At 47.3% G+C, this 23,745-nt stretch overlaps 1 long non-coding RNA gene across 4 annotated transcripts; it reads left to right on the plus strand.

Moving 5' to 3' along the window:
• The first annotated feature begins 1,085 nt into the window (after nucleotides 1-1,085).
• LOC108352417 (uncharacterized) lies at nucleotides 1,086-18,255 on the plus strand. 4 transcript variants are annotated; one of them, XR_015634211.1, is made up of 11 exons: nucleotides 1,086-1,443; nucleotides 3,220-3,322; nucleotides 8,371-8,572; nucleotides 11,387-11,793; nucleotides 11,931-12,177; nucleotides 13,121-13,267; nucleotides 13,637-13,820; nucleotides 15,170-15,302; nucleotides 16,090-16,197; nucleotides 17,073-17,256; nucleotides 17,661-18,255. It is a non-coding gene; the product is annotated as an uncharacterized LOC108352417 (long non-coding RNA). The 4 variants fall into 4 exon arrangements; XR_015634209.1 differs by lacking the exon at nucleotides 13,637-13,820 and adding an exon at nucleotides 1,747-2,187 and having other exon boundaries at nucleotides 1,126-1,443; nucleotides 12,947-13,263; XR_015634210.1 differs by lacking the exon at nucleotides 13,121-13,267 and having other exon boundaries at nucleotides 13,309-13,820.
• The last annotated feature ends 5,490 nt before the right edge of the window (nucleotides 18,256-23,745 follow it).

Here is a 23,745-nt window from a genome sequence, read left to right on the forward strand (position 1 = left end):
TTAAATGGGAGGTGAACCAGAGATAAGACTGTGTGGTAGATATTTCTCCCTGCCACCCCAGCTCCTGGATAATCCTTCATTTTCATCCATGTCAGTAAAGGATTTATCATCCGTGACTTTCAATTTGAAGGTGTTTGAAGGTACCTGGTTTTCAACAGCAGGGTACAGGATTTTTTTTTTTTTGAATAGATTTTTTTTTAATGGAAGACTGCAGGAGTTGCAAGTTAAGCGGGATTTAAACTGGCAGCCTAGATGTGCCTAACTCCCATGGCACCCAGAAGGCCATTTCCAAAGGAACCCTTCCCACTAGAAGGATGCCATGGGCCCTGCCAGGTTGGGAGGAGGCTCAGGGTGAACCTTAGAGCCAGCACTGACCGCAGCATGGCAGCGGGCTCCATGAACACAGCTGAAGGCCCCTGGCTGTGTTTGCATTCCAGGCCTGGCCCTCAGCCTGTGTGTGGTTCAAGTCTGATGTGTACAGAAGGGATGACATGGGACTCAGGAATCCTACCTGTACAAATGGCACCCACCCAGGACATGAGGGAGGATGGCCTAATCTATGCCCAGACTCTCCCTTTGGACTTCCTTCTCTCTCGAGAGGAACAGGGAGGGGACAGATAGGACTTGACATCTTCAGGCACTGAGCCAGGTTCCGCAGACGGCACCTGACAGGAAACAAGAAACAAGAAAGCCTTAAATCTTGGTTGGGTGGCCAGTCAAAGACGGCAAACCTAGCCTCAGAGGACTAGGGGAGTAGTCAGCAGGGGTGAAGGACAGACAGAGGTTGGCGCCAGAGACAGGGAAGGCAATAGGAGGGTTAGCAGCCCTGCCTGAGGAAAGACGCCAGACTGGTTCTGACTCAGGTGCCATTGTTCAGAGGTGTGGATTAGAGGAGGGGCTCTCACCCAGGAGAAATCCTGACTGACTCACTCCGGTCACTTAGCTGGCCACGTGGCCTCATAATCTTGCACTTAGCGAGCCCGGTACCAGTGCCCGGAGCCATTTCCTGATGCGCAAAACAAATATTTGAACTTGAAATGCTGAGTGAAGCTGTGGATGTTTGGTAGATTTTTTTTTTTTTACCTTCTCTCTACTGCATCTGGAAGCCTTTGGGGAGTTTACTCTGTGGCCATCAACACAGCCTTGTTCTGCAGGTAGAATGATCTGGAAGCCGGTGACTTCATACATTAAGAATGTCCTCCCCGGCTGGCTCTTTTGCTCTGTCTGTGTAATCGGTACCTAGACAACATTTTCAAAAGCACCCTGCCCCCAGCTGACGTACAACCAGAGGGCATATGACCGAGGAACAGTTTCCTTCTCCAGCTCTGGGTGGTCCTGATGCCAGACTTGTCTTCTCTAGCCCATGGAGAGAAGCCATCGAACAGAAAGCTGTTGGGAGATCTAGGAGTCGGCTCCCTCTGCTGCAGGTGATATGTGATCGAGGTAACTCACTCAGCTCTCGGGGGCCATCAGTTTCTCGACCTGAAAAATTATTCTCAAGGTCAGGTCCTACCAAGTTGTGAGGCTTTCCTGTGTCCTGGATAAGTGGAGGACATTTGAAGCAGTGTGGGACAACTCCAAGTCCCATCTGGGACTTAGCCTCCGTGGGTGTGTGAGGAGAGTGGGGGACCGTGTCCTTTATGCGAGCCAGGGCTCAGGGTCTGGAGTAAAGGGCGCCAGTTCTTAGCATCACCTCAACAGTTCGTGCATCCTTTGTGTAGATTTAAAAAAAAAATCACATTCCAGGGTTGATTGACAAGATGACAGCAGACAGGAGAAGCCATTCCTGAGCTGAAAAGAATCTAACAGAACACAAGAAGAGGGGACATCTGAGGTGAACCAAGAAAAAAAAGCAATGTCTGAGAATATAAAACCCACAGTGGCTTTCTTACAATGGGACATTCATGTGTGCAGTATTCATATTTCCAAAACACCCCTTTCCCCTCCTCCCTCAGAGACTATTTCTTTCGCCTTGGACGTTATCCGTCCTGTCTCAAATGTAAATGACCTCCCCCACCCCCAATCCTGTCAATAAAACTCTGGGTTCAACTTCTGGAATTACATAAGCCCCAAAAGACAACTGAGTCAGCAGAAAGGCCCTGACTCAGCACTTGGAACTAAGTCCACCATGGGGCCAGACTCTCCAGTCTTGACTTTGGCCAAATTCCTATTGAAATCCAATGCCTGGTAAGTATCAGCAGCTTCGTACACACGGTTCCAGAAGGATTTTAAAGGGCTAGAGAGCAAAAGATGGGGATCTGGGTGGCCTTGTTGGATCTCACTACATTTACTAGGGTACCAGCCAGGTGCCACTGCCGGGGCAGAGCGCCCTCCATCTCCTGGGTCTTTCCCCATCACGCTCACGACATCAAGTCTACCTTTCACTAGGGGCTAGAAGGAGACATGAGAAACAGAGAGGCAGAGGGGTGTATGTATCCATTGAGCCCTACCACTCACCACTACTTAGGACTTTTTTTTTTTTTTTTTTGGTCTTTTTTTTTCGGAGCTGGGGACCGAACCCAGGGCCTTGCGCTTCCTAGGTAAGTGCTCTACCACCGAGCTAAATCCCCAGCCCCATACTTAGGACTTTTATCACTTAGCGTTTTATATGCTGAGTTACTCTCAACAAACACTTTACTGCTATGAGACTACAAAGGGGAAACCAGGAAAGCATCTCCAATACTGAGTCACAAGGAGACCTTAGATGGTTGAGAAGCACACAGGGAGTGAGGAGAAATGCCTACTTCTGGGAATTCACGGTGAGATCATCTGGAAATCAGTCCCTCCAAAATTACAGCTCTAAAGATAAAGAGGCAAAGGGGATGCTGGCAGAAACATCAGCTCACTCATGATTTATCTTGTATCCTGGCTTTTACTTGACAGATACCTGGGGACCAAATGATCAATGAAGGCTCTCCCACTGGGGGATGCTGGGAAGTAGGACCCGGCAGTCACCATTTTTAGGGACTCCCAGATTATTCGGTTACACAGGAGAGCTAAGAACACCAAAGACAGGAGATTGTTATCTGCCAGGCAAAGAAGTTGGGAGGGAAATGCCTCAAAAGCTGGGAACTGTTAAAGATTTAAATAAGATGTGGGGTTTTTGTATAATAACAATAGGAGGGGACAACACTGTGTGTTTCAAATTGTGCGCATGGCACTGTTTGCTTTTGACAGTGACCCAGAGAAGGACTCCCTACTGTCACCCATAATTTACAGGTAAGGCTTCGAGAAATACAATCTCAGTCACTTCCTTGAAGCCAAAACTAACAAGATCGAGCATGGTGGGCACCGACTCCAGGGAGACAAGGGAGAGATCAAGGTAAGCAGGGTGCAGGCTGACCCTCAGTGCCACCTTCCAAGAGGAGTGACAAACTGTAAAGTGCAGCGAGCAAGGCAGCTGTCACAGAACCACACAGTGTGTCAGAACCACAGGACAGACTTTACACAGTGGAGTCAAAGCAGCTCTCCAAGAGTGAATTCAGGATTCTACTAGACAGTGATGACTGTGAGATCGAGGCGGGAGAGGGAGTCTCAGGAAGACAGCCTGGGGTACAGGGAACAAGCTGAGAACTCTGGAGGATGGAGAGAGAGAGAGAGAGAGAGAGAGAGAGAGAGAGAGAGAGAGAGAACAGACGATGGAAGCCTAGGAGAACAAGGCACTGTGGCTCAGCTGTTAATGTCAATGCTGCTCTTACAGAGGACCCAGTTTCGATTCCCAGCACCCACATGGTGGCTGACAGCTGCCTATAACTCCAGTCCCAGGAGATCTGATGCCTTTTTCCGGCTTCCAAAGGCACCTGGCACATGGTACACAGGCACTCTCACATGGTACATACATGCAGGCAAAACCACATCAATTGTTTTTAATCTAAAACATGGGGACTGGTGAGATGGTTCCATGGCTAACAGCACGAGCTGCCCTTGCAGAGGACCAAGGTTCAGTTCCCAGTGCCCATATGGGGTGGTTCACAACCATTTATAACTCCAGTTCCGAGGGATCCAGCTTTCTTCTGACGCCGAGAGCATCAGGCACATACTTGACTCATATACCTACACATGGACGAAACATTCACACACATAAAAGAAATCTTTAAGAACAATTTAAGGGGCTGGAGAGATGGCTCAGCGGTTAAAAGCACTGGCTGCTCTTCCAGAGAAACTGAGTTCAATTCCCAGCAACCACATGGTGGCTCACAACCACCTATAATGAGATCTGGTTCCCTCTTCTGGGCTGCAGGCACACATGCAGGTAGAATGCTGTATGCATAATAAATTTTAAAAAGTTAAATATTTTTTAATATAAGTTCTATATTTCCACGAAGCATGCAGCCCTTCTTGTTAGGCTATACCCAGTTTCTCTTGTGGTTTTGGTGGTGACTTCTGGCTTACACCGTGGATTTGCTCCTGACAAGAGACCACTCTGATGATTTCCCTGAAGGGCGGGGCTGTTGGCTTGAACTCGGTCTCTTTAAAGACAGCTCAGTGTGATTGATCTTGCTCTGCACTGTCTTCCTGTGCTCCAAGAAAACCCTGTAGAAACCTTACTTTCTCCTGCTCTACACAGGCTAACAGCTGCTACATGTATTTGTTAGGATGGGTGTTTGGTGAAACAATGATCTTCATTAAAAATGTCTTTGTTTTTTTTTGCAAGATCCACAGAAGCATTAGGCTATTAGAAGTCCAGTCACCTTCTCCATAGCAAAGAGTCTACACTAAGAGTTATGGTTTGAATATTAAATGTGCACACACACACACACACACACACACACACACACACACACACACACAGAGGGATTTGTTTCAATTGCCAGCCTATGCGTTTTCTTTCCTAGTCCCATTAACTTACAGCAGTTAAAACAAACTAGTCACCTGTGAGGTATATTTCCTGATTTCGATAGGCTGCTATCAGAGACCTCTAGTCAGAGAAGCGCTAAAACGCGAGCCAAGAAGGAAAATGGTGGGGCAGCTTGCCAGACCTCATAGCTTATCATCCACTTCCTGTTAACTGCGATGACTTGTCCTGAATCTATCTGCCAATGCCTGTGGCACATCGGAGTCACCTGAATCCACAGTAGATGACTACTGTGGTACGGAGAGGGAGGAGTTGTTTCTCTCTGCCTCTGGGGACAAGTTTAGGTCCACCACTTGTCAGGGGTATATCCTGTCCCAAGAAGGAAAGTCAATGAGCCTGGCAGTGCACTCAGAATCATCGTCGTCGTCGTCATCAATTAAGATTTATTTATTTCATGTGTGTATTTCACTTGTACATGTTTATGTATACCAAGTATATGCCTGGTGCCTACAGAGGTCGTAAGAGGGCATCAGGCCCCCTGTAACCGGAGCTAGAGCCCAGTTGGAAGCCATCATATGAGTACTGGGAACCAAACTCAGGTCCTCTCCAAGAGCAGCCAGTGCTCCTAACCCCTGAGTCAGCTCTGCAGCCCACACAGAAGCCCTTTACCACTGCAAAGTCTAAGGGAGGAACCATCGCTTGCAGAGAATTGACCACTCTGGGGACTGCCCGAACCTCGTGGAAAGCCCGAAAGGGTCACTTTGGGGGCGGGGCATTCTGGGGATAGCTGGAGCCATGGCTGGACCTGTTATCTGAAGCTGAGGAGGCTTCTCTGGATTCCACGGCCATCGGCTTCCAAACTCTAACAGTTGAAAACAGTTAACTAATGGCTGGTGGGGAGGAGGCCATGGTATTTATACTTTTGATGCCGTACTTCGGCCTTTCTGAAAAAGCAGCTTCAACAGCTCTCCCTCACCAGGAGAATTTGTGAATGGCCATTTCTTTCCGAAATAAATTGTAATTTCAGAAGGAGCGTGCCCAGGAAAGCGTTCTTCCTGGGTCGCCCACCTCTTCCAGAAGGACCGTCAATGCACCACATTGGAAGAGCCATTGAGAATTGTTGACGATGTTAACACTCTTCATGAAAAATGATCTGGGGTTGCATCATACAGAGGTCTGAATAACTCACTGTTCTCCGCATGAGAATGAGATTTTCTCGTTGTCATGGTTACCGTTAACAGTAATTCAATTCAACATGACATATATACATACATCAATGACGACGTCAGACTCGACCTCATTGTGTCTGAAAAGAAGCTCTGATGCTTGCCTGTGGAGGTCCTCTTAGGGCCCCAGGAAGCCCTGTGTAGCCCTGGGCTTCATCTGTACGCTTGTTCCATTGAGCTACTAGACCTCCCACGCGGCGGACACTATGCTGAATTTAGAAATAGTGCAGTAAATATCTCAGGTCTTCCTGTAAAGAGTTTGGACTCTAAAAGGGGAAAACAAGACCAATTTGCCTAGCGCAGAGCATAAGGACCCCGTCGGCGAGCACGAAGTTTCTGTGAAGCCAACTCTAAGGGCGTACACTATGCAAATGAGCAGGCCTGGTGTCTAAGGGACAGGAGGTGGAATTCCAAGTGCGTTCTTTTCCTCTCGATGTAATAAAGGACTGCCTCAGTGACTTACGCAGCAAAACTATAGGCTAGCATCTGTTAAGGGCCTCTGTGGACTAAAATCGAGGGGTTGGCAAGTCTGTGTTCCTTTTTGGAAGATGCAGAGAAAACTCCGCCCACTTCCTTGTTCTTTGAAGCCTCTTAAGGTTGTCCCTGTGCTTTGGGTCCTGGTCCTTCCTCCAGCCTCATGCTCATCTATGTTGTGTGTGTCTCTATGTAGATCAATCTGGCTTTGAACTCATAAAGATCCAACTGCCTTTTCCTCCCAAGCGAGGAAGGAAGCCCCTTCCTTCCCAACCTGTGAAGCCTATTTACAGATTCTAGGATTTAGGATGTGGGTGTCGTTGAACACCATTATCTAGCCTATGAGACAGAGGAAAGGCGCTGCCTGTCTCTCCTGTCTCTTTAAGTTATTGGTATTGTTCTATTTGTATATTATTTTTTTGGTCTAGTTTTCCAACCCCTTTCCGCTTGGTGATAATATTGTTTGATATCTGTAGTGGGTACGGACATGTGCTGGGCCAAGCCGAGGGGTGGGTCACCTCTGAATCTGGGTGACAATGGAGTTTGGGGGAGTTGGCTCAATTTTATAGTCCTGTCTCAAGGGCAATTGTTTTAAGAGCCCTGTTGCCCTGAAACCAGGTTCAGAAGGTGACGCTCACCCTGCAGCCATGAAGACGGAGTCTGGGGGCTATGCTGTCTGTGACTAGACAGTTCACTGGGCTTCATGTCAGACTCTTTCAAAAGCAGAGAGAGGTTGGTCTGGTGGTGGTGGGTAGGCACTTCCAATGCAGAGTGATGGCTGGAGAGATGACTTTGTACTTCAGGGCACATACCACTCTGACAGAGGGCCTGAGTTCAATTCCCAGTACCCACAGTGAGCAGCTCATAACCACCTGTACCTCCATGTCCAGGGAGACCCAACTTTGGCCTCGGTTAGTGCCTGCATTCAGCGCGCATACTGACGCAAATACATAGAAATAAAAATCATAGGGGCTGGAGAGATGGCTCAGCGGTTAAGAGCACCGGCTGCTCTTCCAGGGGTCCTGAGTTCAATTCCCAGCAACCACATGGTGGCTCACAACCATCTGTAATGAGATCCGATGCCCTCTTCTGATGTGTCTGAAGACAGCTACAGTGTACTTGTATATGATAAATAAATAAATCTTTAAAAAAAATCATAAAGTAAATCTTGTCTTATTGTTGTTGTTGCTGCTGCTGCCGCTGCTGCTGCTGTTTTAGGGCAGATTGAAAGCATTGACTAGATGCCCCTGCCCACCACCTCCTTAGTCTCACCCAGCTTCTAGTTTTTTCTATAGTGGATTCCTTTGCCGTTACCAATGTTGACACTGTTGCTGCTATTCCCAAGCAGATTGTCCCCAGCGTGGGGCGGATCCTGAATAAATGTTTGCTGAATTAATCAACTAGGTCAGAGGAGGGCTGTTCACGTCACTCTTGTTCAGAAACCTGCCATAGCTCAATCTATGCCCTTTTAAGAAGTCCATTTGTGGGGTTGGGGATTTAGCTCAGTGGTAGAGCGCTTGCCTAGCAAGTGCAAGGCCCTGGGCTCGGTCCCCAGCTCCGAAAAAAAAAAAGAAGTCCATTTGTGTCAGACGTACCCCGTCTCCATCGGCCCATATTTCACACGTCTAAATCTCTTTCAAGGTTGCATTTCTGAGAGGACTGTCATGGCAACGTGTCTTAAACGGCAGACTTTTATTTTCCAAAGATCCAGGTGCTGGCTGAGGGAGTTAGGGTAGGGTTCTTCTGAGACCAGGCCTGTCTGCTCGCTGTGCCCGTACAGTTTGGATTTGAATGTTTGGATGAAGTTTGCCCAACTAGAACATTCTGTATAAATATACCAAAAATCAGAAACTCTTCTGGTCCCTCACATTCCAGATGCAGCGTGACTCAACCGGTATCCCCTCACGATGTAAAAACAGTGTAATCACATATCGTCGCGTGTGCTTCAGCTATGGATTCTTGCTAGATAGACTCCATCTCTAGTTCATCTCCCTGCCTACAGATGCTCACCCAGTCTCTAATGCGTGGATGGAGACGGCGCAGACAGCGTTACTGCACCTCTGGAGCGCAAAATGAGGTAAAGATCGGTGCATCGGTTTCTTCATTTAAAAGTGATTCTTAAAAGATGAGGTAGCAGGGGACTGCAGAGCTGGCTCAGCGGTTAAGAGCACTGGCTGCCTCTGCAGAGGACCAGGGTTCCATTCCCAGCATCCACGTGGAGGCTCACAACTGTCTCTGACTCCAGTTCTGAAGTCACCAGGGCATACATGTGGTGCCCACACGTACATGTATGGAAACACTCATACTCGAAAAGTAGAACAAGTAAAACAAGTAAATATTAAAAAACCAGAATTGGGGGTTGGGGATTTAGCTCAGTGGTAGAGCATTTGCCTAGCAAGTGCAAGGCCCTGGGTTCGGTCCCCAGCTCCAAAAAAAAAAAAAAAGAAAAAGAAAAAAAAAAAAACAGAATTGGATGCAAATTTGAGGTTGATAAGTGCTTTCTGACAGAGTTTAGGAGAATAAAGGTCTGTCGTTGTATAGAGGGATATGCTCTGTGTGTGTGTGTGTGTGTGTGTGTGTGTGTGTGTGTGCGCTCTCTCTCTCTCTCTCTTTCTCTCTCTCTCTCTCTCTCTCTCTCTGTGTCTGAGAGGACAGTGGTGAAACCACATGGCAAACATTACTGTTTGCGTTATCACACATGTGTGTGGCCCTGAAAAGCTCCCACACTTTCTTGTGCCTCAGTTTTCTTCTCCGTTAACTGAGGACAAGAACTACATCTACCTCATAGGCTCTTGTGGGCCTTGCACTATGGCGCCCAGCAGACAGTAAGCCCCTCGGGAATGCCAGCCACCTATTACTAACCCCTGGGGACTTCAGATATTTTTAATATGTCACCCATTAATGAGATCATCGTATTTCACTGATCTATATGAAAAGCTCTTTAAAAACATAACATTTCATGCAAGGATCTGCCAGTAGCACCAAGTACAGCTCCTCATGTCTCCAGACTTTATGCACCGGGAAAAACAAGGGGGACCATTCACACAGTAGTCGGGGCTTTGTGAAATTTGACAGCCAGGTTCTTAATTATTCTTAGAAATGTCAGAACTCACCGAATGCAATTAGCCCTGACAGTTCAAGGGCTAATTAACTCCAAACCCTGCTTCTTGGGTTACCTCATTAGGAATTCTTGGTTGCACACAAACACAAAAACCTGTTTCAGAAATTCCTTCTGATTTTGTAGCAGGTAAGAACCTTGCGCAACAAGCCCGTTGAGGGAAGGAAGGGGCCCAGCCAGCGTTTGGGTCCTGATGGGGGTGCGGGTGAGATGCAGCTGCAGCCTGTGTGGGATGCCCGGAGGCCTGTCCTGCCAGCCCATACGGATGCTTCGCTCCACAGGCTGCCGTCCCCTTCCCCCACTCGTCTCCAATGACAAGATCCTCTCCAGGCTCGCTAACCTCATTAAAGACAAAACACAAATATGCTAAATGAAGAAAAGCCAGATGCAAAAAGACATGTATGGAATGATTCCGTTTCCACGGAACAGCAAGAGACAGGGACTAGAGATTAGACAGCACCAGTGGCTGCGGGAGAGTGGATAGGGGAGGCAGCAGCCTTGCTTAGTGGGTGCAGGGCTGGCTTCTGTTTAGCTTAGCAGCTCAGCGCTCTGAGAACAGTTAATGCCACTGAACTCACGGGCTTTTTGCTGGAATAGGGATTGAACCTAGGGCGTCGCACATGTCAGGCAAGCATGCTTCCATATAAGGTGTTCCAGCCCAGGTTTTCTTTTGTCATTTTGCGATGGGGTCTCGCGAAGTCGCTTGGCTGGTCCCGGGACCCTCTCTGAGCCCAAGCATCCTCCTGCCTCAATCTAGGCCACAAAGGTCCAGCTGAATTATGTGTTGAACTGGGCAAAGTGAGTCACTTTATGCTACCTGACTCTTTAAATGTTAAAATAATGCTATGGGTAAAAGGTGGGGGTTTTTAAGAAGGCTTTGAGCCACAAAAGCTCCTCCTTCATGAGAAGAACTCAGGTCCCAATAAAGGAGGCTCCATCTAGGTACCAATCTGCTTGCTCTTTAACTCTCTGCTTCCTCCACCCTGGGGGACAGGAAGGCAAAGCTTCAAACCTCCATCTCGGGAGTGGAGGGCATCCCTCGCCAGTTTCTAAACCCTCCAGCACCTTGGCTGTGGATTTCCCAGCCTGTGGATTTCCCAGCCAATGAGCATGCATTTCTACTCTTTCCGGTGTCCTGTCATGTTAGCTCCCAGACAGGGCTGGGTGGGAGTCAGGGCGGTGATTGGCCGCTCTCTTGAGCATCATCTACGGGACTGTCCATGCTAGGATGCCCGCAGATGCTCTGGTACCCAGTGCCAAGCAACTCCCAGAACACACAGAGGCGCTGCGTAACTTCTGTGTCTCACGCCGGTCTTGTCCTGCCGCTGGTATGTTCCGTCCCGTCCATCTCTCTGGCCGACTCAGCCAATCTGTAGAACCATAAGCCTTATTATACTTACAGTTCCACTCATTCCGTTTCCTGGAGTCTTCTCAACCCGCTTCCTCTACTCTTCCAGGAAGGGCCGGATACTGCCTCCTCTGTCTCCTCTAAACCCCGCAGCGCTGTAACTCTGCATTCTTCTGGGATTTATTTTCTCTTTATGAAAACGACATGGATACAGTAACATCTGCTCTATTTAGGATACATTTCTGTGCATTGGGGAAATATTAAAAGAACTAAAACAAACAAACAAATAAAACAAAACACCAGTGATACATCTTCATTGTCCTCCCAAGTCCCTCAGGCCCCAGTGAAGTTGGTTCCGCACCCAACCCCCTGATAGCCACTGATTTTTTTTTCTCTTTTTCTTTTTTTCCTTTTTGGGTCTTTAGTTCTTTTCCAGAATTCGCCATGTGACTGAAATTTTGTGACACGCAGTGCAGCCTATTTTGACCGGCTTTCATTTTTACCCCCACCTCCTGTTCTCAACTTGATCGGCAAGCATCAGAGATTTTCTTGATCTTACCCAGGAGCAAGCATCACAGGGTATGGTCCCTAGAAGTTTGTAGCAACACGGTGTGACCAGACATGGCCGAGAGGGGATGCCTCTCCAGTCTTTCCTCCCAGATTAGCAGAATGAAGTGGGCATGTGGCAGCCTGGAGTCAGATGGCAGCGGACACGTGACCGACTGATGTCAGAACCCACCCATCACCTGCCTGAAATGGTCATCCCTGAGACAGCCCCAAAGGGCCATACCATGACAATATCCCCGTACTGGGCAGCCTGATTCCAACCTGAGTACTTCCTGTTGCCTTTGAGACCAGATAAACCATCCCTGAGCTGCCCTGAGACTCCATTTTCCACGAACTTTAGCCTGAAGTTAGTAAGACCACTTACCTCTCCCCGACCCACACCCTCTCCTCTCTCCACTTTAGCCCACCCCACCCTCACATATACAGCCGGACGTCAGAGGGCCCCATTCTCTGCAATTCCAACCAAGAAGACATGCCCTGTGCCAGCTGAGCTGTTATTTCGTTCTGCCGTTTTCTAGTTTATCCCTCCTAAAGGACTCTGGGGACATCCTCATCCCTACCTTACAATCCTGTAATTACGGTCACAGTGACAGCAAAAGTCTACTCTGCTCAAGAGGCTTTCGTCAAGGGAGCTCCTTGGAGGCCAGGGGTATGTTGAGGGCCTCGGCGGTGTGTGAACATTGACAATTATTTAAGGGAAATGCTTGCAGAGTACGGGGCAGGTGGCAAATGGCATCTCTTAAATACATAGATTTGGTAATTCAGAGTCTCTATATCTTAGTTTGGGTTTCCAGTGCTGCGATGAAGACCAGGATCAAAAGCAACCTGGGAGGAAAGGGTGTATCTCATCTCACAGTTCCAGGTCACAGTCCACCATGGCGGGGGGGGGGGGGGGGTCAGGGCAGGAACCCGGAGGCAGGAACCTGGGGGCAGGAACTGAAACAGGAAGGAGGAACACTGCTTATAGGCCTGCTCCCCGTGGTTTGGTCATCCTGCTTTCTCATATAACCCAGGACCACCTACCCTGGGGTAAGAGACCTCCCACAGTGGGCAGGGCCCTCTCACATCAATCATTAATTGAGAACGTTAGTGTGTCTGCTAACCATATTTCTTCTTATTGCAACAATAAGAGTTGGATTTGGGCTGTGGAGAGATGGCTCAGCAGTTGAGCACTGGCTGCTTTTGCAGGGGACCCAGGTTCTGTCCCCAACACCCACATGGCAGGTCACAATCATGTAAATGTCTAGTTCAAGAGGAATCAATGCCCTCTCCTGGCTATCAGGGGCACCACACACACACACACACAGGGTACATGCATACAGGCAAAACACCCACATACGTAAAACCAAAGTAAATAAAATCTTAAAAAAAAAAAAAAGGATTGGAAAATTAAAAACCACTGTTGATTTGATTTTCAGCAGACGGGAGGATTGAAAACACAAAGACAATATCGTGGGGACCAAGAACGCACTCCGGGCTCTTGACATTTGAATGGGGCACTTATTTTAAAAGTCTTCGCCTTTGTGTCACGAATCCAATTGCTGTGTCTTCTATCCTTTCTCTTCTACCTCTTGGTGCTGCTTAATGTACAGAAATAGGAGACTAAGCTGCCCTCAGGACCTGGGGTGTTACCACTCCACTGCTTAGAGAGGTCTCAATCACAGGCGGCCAGGACCCAGCCCTCACCTAGTGATGAGCTCCTGACTGCAGGTCCCTTCCTTCAACCACACCAATGGTAAGTAAGCATGCTCATTAGACTTAATCTATTGGTTCCATCCAGGTATGCTGGCCACTAATGCTGGATAGCCATGGGAACAACAGTGTTCATGAGGAAGCCAAGATGTCTACTGTAGTAACTTGAAATGCAAAAAACAGGAAGTATCAGTCCCTCTTTAAAGGGGGGGTTGGTACTTTTTGGGCTCTTCAGAGGCTGAGACAGATTCTACAATTCATCAGGCACTCCACGGTTTGGCACAGTTTGCCATGAAGGTCCCCCCAGTATCTGAGGGACTAGGAGAAAAACCCAGGTTTCACATAGCAACAGAACAGTGTGTGGCATCAATGAATTCTTTGACTTCCTTGATCCTCTTTTGTCTGGGATACGGGAGTTTCAGATGAATTCCTCGGGTGGAATATCACAAAGACCTCTTGGAGTACACAGAAGGCATCTCTCCCTCACCAAGTACAAAGAACAAAGAACCTGGTCCACGCACGCTGATGTTACTGGAGAGGGTAGCACCGAGATCTCGGTCAGACGACAGAGCGGACACGTCTCACAGGAGGCTGGAGAAGGTCTGGAGTGTGGAACCCTGCAGGGATGTAGACTGCAGTTTGGAAGTAACCAGAACTGCCTAAGGCTGGTTCATGAGGTTCAGTGGGACAGAGGGAGAAGCTGACATGGCTTGGGGAGTTGGGGGATGACAGGACAGGGCAGGGGTGGGGCATTTGACAGAACCTGTTTTCCTATGACCTTGACCTTCAGCTAGCCCTCCATGCATCATCCCTCAGCCCTCCCAGGAGCAGAAACCCAAGGGGGCGGGCTCCTTTAGCATACAGACTTCTTGGTTTCCCCCTACTAAGTCCGGAAGCATCCACACACAGGGCTTTGATACTTCTTGCTCCCTTTTGAGACCTTGGCCCTAATATGATCCCAGACAGACACCCTGAAGTCCACAGAGACCCAAATAGGTGGAGAGCAAAAGATGAGCTCACTCCTCAGGGCTCAGAACTGAATTCAAAGGCCGTGCTAAGTCCATCTGCCCTCAGGATGCTGCAGTGCAGAGGAGAATCTGGCCTTCCCAGACTCCTCCTCCACACCGGATGAGAGATGCTGGCCATCTGGTGTGGAACCAAGCCAGATGGGGCAGGTTGTTGAGGGGAGGCTCTGAGAGACAACACAGAGAGGGAGGTGACTTTGAGTTCCTGATCACAGCAGCCCCCCCCCCCCCCCCGCTACCCATGGGACCTCATTTGTTCAATGCTACGCAGGGGAGCATTTTGATTCGGCTTCTGACGGGATTCTGTGTTGGGCTTTTAACTGCTTCTCCTCTGAATGCCAGGCCAGCTGTTTAAACCCACGCTTGTTGGTCAGCTTTGCTCTGTGGGAGTCCTCATTGTTCTGAATGTAAAAATAGGAGACCCAATTCACCATGGGGCTCAGAAAAATCCTGGTCATTGAACCCTAGAAAATACTATGTCACTTCGGTTAGACCCAAATGAAAGACTTGATCTTTAAAAATAGGGTATTTTTCTGCATGTTAAAAGTACATGAATAAAGCCCATTAGTCCTGAAGAAAATATTTGGTCATGATAAACCAAATAGGTGCATGATTGATTATCTCTGGACATAATGCAATCACAAGCTTCCAGGCGCAGGGAAGCCTTTGGATCCGGTCAGCAATCTTTTAGCAGTTCTGACTGGCTCAGAGGTAGCACCAGTAGATATATTAATTTCCCTGGAGAAATTTTCTTTTGATTATGCTTATTGAATATGGAGCCTTTGGGCATATGCAGATTCTGAGAGTTTATGTTTTACACCTGAAGCCATTTCTTCATTCCTGTTGTTTTATTCTGACAGTCCGCAGTGTTTATTACGCTCACTTGAGAAAATCGTCCTCTGTGCTCTATACTTTCTGTCCTAGGTCGTTTTGTCAAAAGGTGGGCTGCGACGTTCCAGTTGCTTCTGACCCTCTGGAAGTCAGACATGGCAGCTCACAGCCTGCGCCCTTCGACCCGGAAGTGACGACATGAGACGATTCCATCACAGATGAGGAAGTATGTAGTTTTGATTGCTTGGTTTTAGCTAGCACCCCCCCCTCCCCCACTGAGAGAGCTGTCATATTTCTGGCACCCATAAATGATAACAACTATTATCCAGGGATTTATCACAGTCAGAGCTAATCACCAGGCATCCACCATCACCCTCAAGGCTTGTTGATAGCCAACAGATAGGGAGAAGGGAGGCGGAGGGAGGACCAGTCTCCAGTCTCCATGTCAAACATAAGGACCTGAAACACCGTTATAGTCATAAAAAGGTTTAAGAATTCCTGGGATGAAAGTAGACTAGGTCAATAGGAACCCTTAGAGTCCGCCAGCTCATGGTCTACTGCGAGGTCAAGCTGTCGGACTAACAGAAACCTGTTGCATTTGATGTGGATTGCGCCGCTGACCAGGGGAGCTGGGGTATATGTGAGATTTGGAGCAGAGGTGAGGGGTTGGGGGGAGCGGTAATTAGATTGGCGGGAGATGAAGTCTAGGTTTGAGGGTTTGATGAGTCTAGGCTCAAAGCCAAGAATCATCCAAACAGGACTGGGCTCCATGAGGCATACCTTTTATCCCTGCACTCAGAAGACAGAGAAAAGCAGATCTCTGAGTTTGACACTAGCCTGGTCTACACAGTGAGGTCCAGGCCATCCAGGGATACAGAGCAAGACCCCACCAAAAGAAAAACAAAGTAAACTATTTAAGCAACGACAGATGAAGGAATCTAGTAAAATGCATTTACTGACATTGAATTTTATTTTTTGTCTTTCTTTTCTTTTTCTTGTTTTGGTTTTTGAAGACAGGGTCTGTCTAGCCCTGCCTATCCTGGAACTCACTTCGTAGACCAGGCTGGCCTTGAGCTTACAGAGATCTGCCTGCCTCTGCCTCCCCAGTGCTGGGATCAAAGGTATGCACCACCATACCCGGCTAGTTCTCAATAGGCACTGTTTTGTTTGTTTCTGTATCCTCCATGCTGTGAAAGCCTCGCTTCATTATTGGTTTAAAGACCAGAAGGGGCTGGAGAGATGGTTCAGTGGTTAGGGCTGTTCTGGCTGAGGACTCAGGATTCCCAGCTCCCACACGGCAGCTCACAACTGTCCATAATTCCAGTCCCGGGGGTCTAAATGCCCTTTTCCGGGTATCAGCACTGCATGAAGCTGAAACTCGGTGGCTTCAGGGAAGTCAGCAGTGTCTGCAAGGGTCTGTGGCTTATGACTCTAGGCCATCATTGTGCGTTTAGCCATCAGCTTGATCGATGAGCTGTTTCAACTGGTCACTGGCAGATTTCAGTAAACAGCATTGTGAGCCGAACTACATCTCCCAGAAAGATTCATTCACATCCTTACCCCATGCACCTTTAAATGGGACCCTGTACAGAGAGAGAACCTTCGCCGATGCCATCAAGCTAAGATTTGCTGCAAGTGGCTAAGGTTGACGGGCAACTTGGTTGGGTTGGGAAGCATCTGGATTGAGACCCCTACCCCCCGGGGCATCTGTAAGGGTGTTTTCAGACAGCGTTACCTTATGGGAAAGGACAAGCCCTCAATGTCTGCACCACCCATCCATAGGATAGGGGGATTGGGTGGGAGAGAGGGAGAAAGCAGAAACCCCACTAGTACAGCCTCTCTACTGCCTCCTGTCTGTTAGGAGCTGAGCGGCTCCTGCCATAGTCCCAGTGCTATGATATCCTGCTTCATCATGGACCCAGAAGCCGTGCAGCCTGGGACGAACAGACCAACACTTCTGAGACAGTAAGCAAAGATATGACCTTGTTTTTCTCAGATATTTGTCTCAGTGACACTTGTTCAGATGCCCTGGATTGCAGCAGACACTGATGTCCTTATCAGAAGTGACACACATGTACACGGACACGAGAATGCTTCCTGGCAAGGCATCAGAGAAGGCAGGGACCAGAATGACAGATCCCCAAGCCAAGGAGCAAAGACTGCAGAACAGCTACCTGAAGGTAAGAGAGGAGCATGGGGTGTGTTCTCTCTCATAACCTGTAGTCAAAACCAACCTGCTTTTGTGGTCAAGCGACTACTAGGTCAGAAGGAATCCTACTTTGATCTTGCACTTCCGAACTTCAAAGCTCTAGAGCAGTGCATCCCTGCAGTCAAGCCCCTGTGTTTGCAGTTCTTTGTCTCAGGTTGGCCAGCATCCCTGCATTGAGAGACATTGGCCTCTGTGCATGCTAGGCCGTCTTTAAGGTCCTGTGATGGCCAAGTTTGAATAAATAGCTTGATCCCAGAGCTCTCCCTGGGGGATACATGGCCATTTCATGCTTTGAGTGAGTGAGGATGCTGAGAGAGATACCCACCCATTAAGCCGGATTTCTCTTTCCTTCTCTTTCTTTTCTTTTTTTTCAAGTTCTCTAGGGTCTGGAGAGGTGGCTTGGTGGTTAAGAGTGCTGGCTGCTCTTCCAGAGGACATAAATTTGGCTGCCAGCACCCATAATAGAGGCTTACAACCATCTGTAACTCCAGTTCCAGGGAGTCTGACATCCTCGTCTGGCACCTGAGAGTATTACAGGCAAATAGTGTACATAATACAACACACACACACACACACACATACACACACCCACAGAGACACACACACAGACACACACACACACACACACACATAGACACACGGACACACACACAGACACAGACACACAGACACACAGACACACACACAGACATGCACACAGAGACACACACACAGACACACACAGACAGACACACACACACATACACACACCCACAGAGACACACACACAGACACACACACACACATACACACACAGACACACACACACAGACACATACACACACAGACACAGACACACACACAGACACACAGACACACACACAGACATGCACACAGAGACACACACACAGACACACACAGACAGACACAAACAGACACACACACAGACACAGAGACACACACTAAATAAAAAAACAGTTTTCAAAATGAATCTGTGGTGTTTTTAAATTATTCAGAGCTAAATTCTTCCTGTCTTTCCACAAAAAAAAAAAAAAAGTGGTCATTGTTTGCCGTCCTAGCATCTGTCTTAATGGTGGCTACTTCAGCCTGTGTGACGCCGGGCACTCCCATCCAGTACTAATGAGTGGCAGAAACACTTCGAGCCAGCTCTCACTGGGAAAGGAAATTACCGTCTGCTGGGCCGATGAGGCCCACTCTAATTTAAAGGTAATTTGAAGAAGAGTGATCATTCGTCTGTGTGGAGAAGGCCAAGTTCAGACATATTCAGATGCCCTGGAAACCCCACATCTCTGCAGAAGTAGAGGATGCCCCCACCTTGGTGCCGGGTACCCCTAAAGATTCACTCTAACATCCATTCCCACCCTGGGGACGGGGTAATGAGCACCCATCAGACTCTGGCCACGGGGAGATTTTATTTCACACTCTTATCTCACACAAGTCTGGTTTTTAACTGGCCGGTCTGTTGTTCTGTGTGTGTGAATGTTCTGTCTGCATGTATGTGTTTGCACCCTGTGAATGTCTGGTGCCTGTGCAGGCCAGAAGAACATTTCAGACCCTGGACTGGTGGTAGGTATAAGCTGTGGCCTTGTGGGTTCTGGGAACGGAACCCAGGTCCTCTGCAAGAACAACTGGTGCTTTAACCACTGGGTCATCCTGCCAGCCCCATAGTTTGATTTTTTTTCCAACAGCTGATTAGAACAAGCTTGAAGTCTCGTCCTGAACACAAGTCAATGGCACCCCTTCGGAACTCTGTCTGCCATCATGTCATGCTCGGTTTGTGTTCCAGGTTGTCACAAACCTAAGAAGAATCGAAAAAAGGTTTTGTTTTGCTTTGCTTTCTTTTTAGAAATTGGGCACTTAAAAGAGTTTGTGCTCTCACTTGAAACTGGAGATAATCACCCTTTAAATGGAAACGGCAGGTTCTAAAATCAGCTAGGAGCGAGTCTACATAATCACATTTTCTTTTAAAGCTGCTTTTAAAACATTTCAATTCTATTTTATAACAATCTTTTTTTTAACCAGAAAAAGAAGGTTTCTGGCACTTGTGTAGCTGAGAATTTTCTGTACCCCAGAAGTAAACAGGAGAAATTATTCATTGCAAGGTCAATTAGCCAGGCTACATGGAGGGAGTCCCCTACATTCTTTCCTGAAGACATGTTTGTAGAAGGTATAGATATTCGTATGCAAGTGTATGCAGAGAACACACACATATACACATATGCAAACATATATACACACACATATGCACACACATACATATACATATATGCACACATACACACATATACATACATACACAAACATACACATATACACACACATGCACACATATACACACACACATATATACTTACATACACACACAAATACACACATATGTACACATATACACATATACACAAATACACATACACATACACACACATACACCCAAACACACACATATATACACACATATATGATATCACATATATATCACACAAACAAGGCTGAGCATGGAATCTGAACTGATATACACATATACACAAAAACATACACATATATACATCACATACACATATGCATACACATAAACACACAAACACACATATATACACACACATGCACACATATACACACACATGCACACACATACACATATACACATACACACATATATGATATCACATATATATAATACATCATATATATAATATATTATATAATATATCATACAAACAAGTCTGAGCATGGAATTTGAACTGATATACACATATACACATACACATATGCACACACATACACACACAAACATACACATATATATACACACACATGCACACACATACACATATATACATACACACATATGATATCACATATATATAATACATCGTATATATAAAATATATAATATATAATATATCATACAAACAAGTCTGAGCGTGGAATTCGAACTGATATATACATATACACATACACATATGCACACACATACACACACAAACATACACATATATATACACACACATGCACACACATACACACACATATATGATATCACATATATATCATCCAAACAAGTCTGGACATGGAATCCGAACTGATATACACATATACACACATACACACATACACAAACACACATACACATATACACACACACATACACACATACACACACATACACACAAACACACATACACATATACACACACACATACACACATACACACACATACACACAAACACACATACACATATACACACACACACATACACACATACACAAACACACATACACATATACACACACACACACATACACACACATATATGATATCACAAGTCTGAGCATGGAATCTGAACTGAAAAGCTGACAGAGGAAAGTGTTAAAGCCAACAACCGCTGTTATTTGCAAGCATTCACCTTGTCCCTATTAGCCAAGGACTTGACCACTGAGCTGTACTCCAGCCATAACCGCGCTACTTGTAGGGAAATAAAGTGAAGGCGCTCTCTCTTGTCTACCTCATCTACGGCAATATGTAGTTCTATTATTGTTACAATAATCTGTGACCAAACCTGACGCTATCAAATGTGTCTCCAGACAGCCGGGAAACAACCATGGTTGACAGGACCTGCTGTCACGCAGTTATCCAGTGTGAGGGGTGGCCCAATTTGAGTGAGAGAAATGTTCACACCAGGGCCAAAAGACAGGCAGACAGCAGCAGGCTCTCCAGGTGAAGCTCCAGCTCGCCAATGGCCCAAGACCAGCCTTCTCAAGACTGAAGAGTCCTAGACTCCAACCTGGCACCACTTCCTCAGCGGCAAGCTCGTTTCATTTTTAATCCCAGCCTGCTTTTGATGTTCAGACGAAAAGCCGGGGCTTTTCAGAGCAGAAACAGCAACGAAGAGCCTGGCTCCCCCATCTGTCCATCTGGATAGACACACTTTGCATCCAGAGAGCTTCTGGCACCTCCGCGGTTGAGGACATTGTGTGCCCTGGAATCCGCAAGGGAGACTGAGACACTTATCATAGAAAATGCGGCCCAGCAGGAGGAGAAAGATTGACTTCAAATGGGGGGAAATAGGCTTCTTTTCTCACAGGAAGTGTAGGAGGCTATGGGTAGACTTAGAGAGTGAAAACATTAGCCGTGGTGTTAAAGGGGTCACCAAGGAAGCCCAGGACCTGTCATTCATTGTTACATCCTCATCAAAGCCTGGGCCCAGGGCCAGCAGAGAACTCGCTAGAAATACAGCCTTTTAGAATCTTCAGATTCAGCTCCAGAACTAAGGGTTTGAAGAGCAGAGAGGTGGGGCCCAGGGGTCTGATGCTTCCGGGACTGCTTGAGCTTCAGCGACTGTGTTGCAAGGCCCAGGTGAGTTGTGCATAGTGTGCGTTGTGTGTAGGGGGTGCGTACTGATCAGTCCTTCCCCAGAGACAACACTGTGTGGGAGAAGTTCATTGCTCCAAGGAAGCAATACACGGAGAGCCTGGGCATAGCAGGGGGCGGGGCTGGGGCGGGGCTCCCTGGCCTCTCTCCACCGAATTCTGTAGAGTGACCCTGTAAGATCCACGAGCATCCCTGTGGAGGTGCCAGCAACTCGCAGTCTTCTCTAGCCGGAACTGTGTTCATTTGGGCCATTCTTTCCAATCAGCTTCTAGAACAAAGTGGAAAAAGACTCGAAAGGGGCGGGGGGGGGGGCAGGGAGGGACCTCTCATCTTTTTCTTCTTGCTAATGTTCTCTGATCAGAATGTTTTCTCTGTGCTCTTATGAAAAGGCAAAAGTCCGGTATTTGGGGGGGGGGCCTGGTCTAAGATTGCCAAAGGTATTCTGGGAGCCCCTAATGGTTATTAACAATGTCATCTGATAGGTAGCTGGAGCCATATGACAGACAGGCTTAGAGCAAACGCTTCCTGCTTGCAAGAGCATTCTTGTATCGTCTCTCTCCTCCTCCCTTCTTCCTCACCCCACCATCTTTACTAGAGAAAGTAGTAATTCTGCAAGTCAGCCCTCCTGTGAGATTAACAGATCTGGACACAGCTGTGTGGGAAGCCAGGCTGCCTGGGATGTGAGCTATCCCCAGAATGGCAGGGTCAGGGCGCTTACACTGCAGCCGAATGTGACACGTCTCTCCTGTTTTTCTGCTTCTCTGCAGAGGAATGTCCAAAGGGGTGTGGCTGAGAGATTAACCACAGCTATGCAGACAACAGCTGGCTGCTTAGTTCACTGCCTCCTGAGGGCTCAGTTCTGGATCCTGTCCAAAGAGCTGTGTTTTGGGATAAAGTTATGAAAACAGTTCAATCAAGGTTCCTTCTCTGGTCCCTATGGTGACCCAACCTCAGGTTTCACCAGGAGGGTTAAGATGATGTTTGTAATGATTAAGCATATCTTCAAGTATTCACATATATGAAAATGCTCATGCCTGTGTATGCACATGCATGTGCATGTAGAGGACAGAGGCTGGTGTCAGCTAGCTTCCTTGCTCTCTGTCTACGTTGTTTTTGAGACAAAGTCTCTCATTAGACCTGACACTTGCTGGTTCAGCTAGACTAGCCAGCCTGAAAGCCCCAGGGACCCTCCTTCCCCACCTTCCGGTCCTAGTGCTTGCTACCACGCCCAGTTTCTTTTTTTACATGAGTGCTGGGACTCAAACTGGGGTTCCATGCTTGCGTGGCGAACACTTCACAGACAGAGCCATCTCCCCAGTCCCCCTTGATTTAAATTCTTTCACTGAAAATGAACACCGACAGCTAGTCAGAGCCGCTGAAAATAATCCAATTATTTATGAGCACTTGGGATATGTTAATCATTATACATATTAATATATACATGTTTTAATCAATACACATCACTGCTATGGGTTTCATTGCCCTATTTTGCAACTACAGAAATAGACACTCAGTAAAGTTAGGGCTGTACAGCATGTAATTCCCAACATTAGAATTTGAACTTGGGCCTGTCTCCATTTTATCTATACAGCTGAATATATAGTCCGGATAATAGCTGTTTTTGGACAGATCCTATCTATATAACTGTAAAGCTGAGCTATTAGCATATTGTTAACATGTGCATACGACCCAAACCAGCGGGTAGGTTCAATGTATGCCTTATGAAAACTGCCGTTTTCTTTACGGAGAGGGAAGAGGCAATCCTAAAATTCACAGGGAACCACAAAAGTCTAAGTAGACAGAGCAACCTTGAGCCAAAGCGGCCAAGTAGAAAATATCACTCTACCTAAAAACTCAAAATGTACCTCAAATCTCAACACCTTCCAAAGTGGCAGAGTGTGAGGGCAAAAGAGACATAGATGAGAAGAGAAGAGGGGGCAGAAGGGCAGGGGAGGGGAGGGAGGTGCATAGAAGAGAGGGAAGGAGAAGAGGAAAGGTGTAGTGGTTGGAATGTGCTTGGCCCATTAGGAGGCGTGGCCTTACTATAGGAAGTGTGTCACTGTATAGGCGGGCTTTGAGGTCTCCTA

The sequence above is a fragment of the Rattus norvegicus genome, chromosome 12, assembly GCF_021556685.1.
Source record: "Rattus norvegicus strain SHRSP/BbbUtx chromosome 12, alternate assembly SHRSP_T2T, whole genome shotgun sequence".
NCBI lineage: Eukaryota > Metazoa > Chordata > Mammalia > Rodentia > Muridae > Rattus > Rattus norvegicus.